This window comes from Muntiacus reevesi, chromosome 7, assembly GCF_963930625.1.
Source record: "Muntiacus reevesi chromosome 7, mMunRee1.1, whole genome shotgun sequence".
Taxonomy (NCBI): Eukaryota; Metazoa; Chordata; class Mammalia; order Artiodactyla; family Cervidae; genus Muntiacus; species Muntiacus reevesi.
In genome coordinates, this window is record NC_089255.1 from 50,458,295 (window position 1) to 50,462,526 (window position 4,232).

Here is a 4,232-nt window from a genome sequence, read left to right on the forward strand (position 1 = left end):
TGAGAAGAGACATCTTACTGGTGAGTCTGGGAGAAATAGCTGCATGGTGAATCCCCTTCTGGAATCTCTTTCAGTTCTGACTAAATGTGAGGTGCAGGCCCTGTGTCCGTTTTCACGTGGAAACTCCTGAATGGACTCTGTTCCAGCTAAGAGGAATCCTATAGTTTGGGACTTTTCAATTCACGGGAGACATATCAAGATACTTTTGTGGCTGCAAATTCAAGCCACATTCCCCAATTTATCAAAAAAATATAGATTTTAAAAAATCTGCTGAGAAAACTCCTATGTCTTATTTTTCAACTGGTTCTGAACCTGGCCTCCTAAAATCCCTGGTTTCCAGCTTAGCTAGAAATCTTAAATAGACAAACAAGGACTGACACTATAGAGTCTAAAATATTATGCAATACTTGAGGCTTTTGGGGTATCCACGTGAGGCACTTTAGGACTTTATGTTTGTGGGTTCTTAGGTTTTCACATTTGACAGGTCTGAAAGAATTTATAAGTTGGCAAGTTTTTACAGCTGCGTGACTGTTTATGACTGGAGAAGGCCAATACAGCCTTCAAAAGTATATTTGGTTTATGGTCCTTTATGGTGGACTTGGATGTGATCTAGGTCAGTGTAACTTTGGCCTAAACAGATTCAGTTTAGCTTCAGCCTGGCTGAAATAAGGATTAAATTATTGGGAAACAGGTCTTATAGTCCCATGAAAATTTTACCTCAAAATAGGTAGAACTTCAAAATATGAGTGTTTAGGCTTTAAAGAGCAATTTTAATTGTCTTTACTAGACTTATTGGTGAGGTTAGTAACCATGATTTTAAATTAGAAAGATAGTGAGATCAGTTCTATGTGGGCTACGGAACACTCATATATTAATTTCTGGCCAGGCCTAGTTAGGAGGAACCAGAGAAGCCCCTTTGTGTTGGACGTGGTCCTAGGACCAAGAGAGGTAGAGGTCAATGGCCTAGACTCTTGGAATCACATAGTTTGGAGGTTCAAGTGATCTTAAGTTGGTTTCGTTTTGTTATCTGTGTTAATTATGACTGTGGTTTGAGATCTGGCTTATACCTCAAGATGGTGGATGATTTTATTCACGTGTGTGCTCAGATGCCCAGTCGTGTCCATCTCTTTGCAACCTCATAGTCTGTAGCCCACCAGGCTCCTCTGTCCATGACATACTCCAGCAAGAATACTGGGAGTGGGATGCCATTTCCTCCTCCAGAGGATATTCCCAACTCAGGGATCAAACTTGTGTCTCTTATGTCTCTTGCATTGACAGGTGGATTCTTTACCACTAGCACCATGTGGGAAACCCAATTTTATTCATGAACCAATCAAAAGGAATAGAAGCTCTTTTTATACAGAAATTATGGCATCTTTCTTGGGTTGAGGAAAAGAAATATTTCAGTGAAATTATTGCAAACCTAAAGATTAAGAAATAAATAGAAAAAGCCTATATCTACAATACCATCTTTGGAAATAAAGTTTGCTTAGAAAATAAAGACGATATTGTTTGAAAAGACTAGATGTGGATCCAGGCTTTAGGTCCCTGTTGATATCCAATTTGGATGTTTTCTTAGTAAAAGAATACAAAATTTATATACAAAACTAATGACTGAAAACTTTTAACTTTAAGTGGGATTCAACTTATCAGTCTTTACCTTTACATTTTTTAATTTTTTTTTTTTTTTTTGAGAAATCCTTACCAAATCCTAAGGTCATGAAGATATTCTTTATATAATCTTAGGGATGACTAATTCTACTTCCTGCATTTGATTTCTAATCAGCAGGTATTTATTTTTCTTTCTGGTACAGGGTAGGAGTTTGATTTCATTTTTCCTCACTTGGCAGTCATTCTAGCCTCATTTGTTTAAAAAAAATCTTTCTTTTCCCTCTTTGCTCTGCAGTGCCCCCCAGTCAGCCCTCGCACAGATCTGCTTCCAGACTTTAGAGGTCTATTCATTCTAGAGATCTATTTCTTCACCCCCAAACAAATATCACACTAACTGAACTACTATAGCTTTGGAATAAATCTTGTTATGCGATAGAGCAAGTCCTCCTATCTCATTCATCTTCAAGACTATCTGATATTTCTTCATGATTCAATGGAGAAAGAACACAATACATCAGGCAAGATTCTGAGACTGAGAGCAGAAAGTAAGCTCAGGTGAAGAGTCAAACCCTAACCCCAAAGGATGCCTTTCTTCAGAAATAATTAATGTTAATAGGAAAATTTTTTAAAGTAAATGTTGAGGCGGAGTAGGAGGAAGTTGTGAGAGTTCATGTCCTATGGTTTCACACTTAATGACCAAACTTCCTCTCCACCGACTCATTTCTGCTCCCATCATTTCAGGGAAGAAATTTCCTTTTCAAAGGTCACCAGTGAACTGATAAAATCCTATAGCCCTTTTTTGGTAATCTTCCTTCTTGCGTGTGTGTGGGCTAAGGTGCTTCAGTCATATCTGACTCTTTGTGACCCTATGGACTGTGGCCTGCCAGGCTCCTCTGTCATGGGGACTCTCCAGGCAAGAATACTGGAGTGGGTTGTCATGCCCTCCTTCAGGGGATCTTCCCAACCCAGGGATCAAACCCATGTCTCTTATGTCTTCTGCATTGGCAGACAGGTTCTTTACAACTAGCGCCACCTGGGAAGACCCCATCCTTCTTGATCTTCCTGCTAAAACTGATACTACAGACCACTCCTTTCACCATTTTTTTTCTTAAACAGATAGACTGAGATATAACTCACATATACAGTTCATCCAAAGCATTTAAACCAATGACTTTTAATATATTCACAGAGTTGTGCGCTGATCATCACAATTTGTTGCTGCGTGGGCTTTTCTCTAGTTGCGGCGAGCAGGGGCTACTCTCTAGTAGCAGTGCAAGGGCTGCTCGTTGTGGTGGCTTCTCTTGTTGTGGAGCACTGGTCCTAAGGCGTGTGAACTGAGTAGTTGCAGCATGTGGGTTCAATAGTTGCAGCTCCCAGGCTCAGTAGTTGTGACACACAGGCTTAGTTGCTTCGCTGCGTATGGAATCTTCCCAGACCAGGGATCAAACTTGTGTCTCTTCCATTGGCAAGCAGATTCTTTACCACTGAGCCACCAGGGAAGCCCCCACAGTTCATTTTAGAACATGTCATTACCCCCCAAAAAACCCACTGACCTTAGTTGTCACCCCATAATTCCCCCACCTGCCCCTCTGCCATAGGCAACCACTAATCTACTTGCTGCCTCTATGGATTTGTCTATTTGGGATATTTTATATAAATAGAATCTCATATGTAGTCCTTTGTGACTGGCTTATCTAATTTAGCATAATGTTTTCAAGGTTTATCCATATTGTGATGTGTTTCAGAATGTCATTACTTTTTTTTTTTTGGTTTTGAACCTTTAATGAGAAAAATATATATATAATATCGAGCTCAAAAACACTGTGTGTGGTGTGTCACTGGGTCAAGGGTTAGGGATACACAGGATAGAACTAACAAACAAGATAATGTGTAAACAAAGATTCACACAACCAGAGTGAAAAACCGGCGCCTGGCACAGTTTATGTCTCAGTTTCCTCATCACTCAGCAGCATACTGGGGATCCCACGGCTAATGGGGAACAGGCGTCCTGACTCTGGACATTGCAGGGTGCCCTCCAAGACCTCCACCTCCAGCAGCACGTGGTGCATCTTTCTCAGAAATTCCTCATTATGCTCATATCCCTGAATCGGCTCTTTAGGCACCTCAACGAGATGCAGTGTGTCCGCAGCCTCCAGAAGCAACACCCACTCCACTTTGGGTATCATACGCGCTATGAAGTCGGGGTTGAACTCCACAGGGTTGATGCGGACCTCCGTGGCCTGGAGATGCAGGGAGAAGCCACGGGGGCCCCACCCCCCGCACGTGCGAGCTCAGCAGGTTGTGGGTGAGTGGCCTCATGTCTACGCTGCGCGCTCCCGCACAGCCGGAACCGGAAGGCAGAACTTCATTACTTTTTATGGTTAAATAATATTCCATTGTATGGATTTACCACACCTGTTTATCCATTCATTAGTTAATGCACATTTGAGTTGTTTCTACTTTACAAGTTATTGTGAATAATGTTGCTTTCCTTTTTAAAACTCTCCTTCTTTTGGCTTTGATATCACTTATGTCATTTTATTTTTAATAGTTTTCTGTTACCTTTTGAATTAAAAAGGTAAGAAGGAAGGAAAGAAAGAAAGAGAGAGGAAGGAAAGAAG

General features: G+C 41.0%; 1 pseudogene; it reads right to left on the reverse strand.

Moving 5' to 3' along the window:
• Nucleotides 1–3,527: 3,527 nt before the first annotated feature.
• LOC136172337 (multifunctional methyltransferase subunit TRM112-like protein pseudogene) lies at nucleotides 3,528–3,930 on the reverse strand (annotated as a pseudogene).
• Between the last annotated feature and the right edge of the window lie 302 nt (nucleotides 3,931–4,232).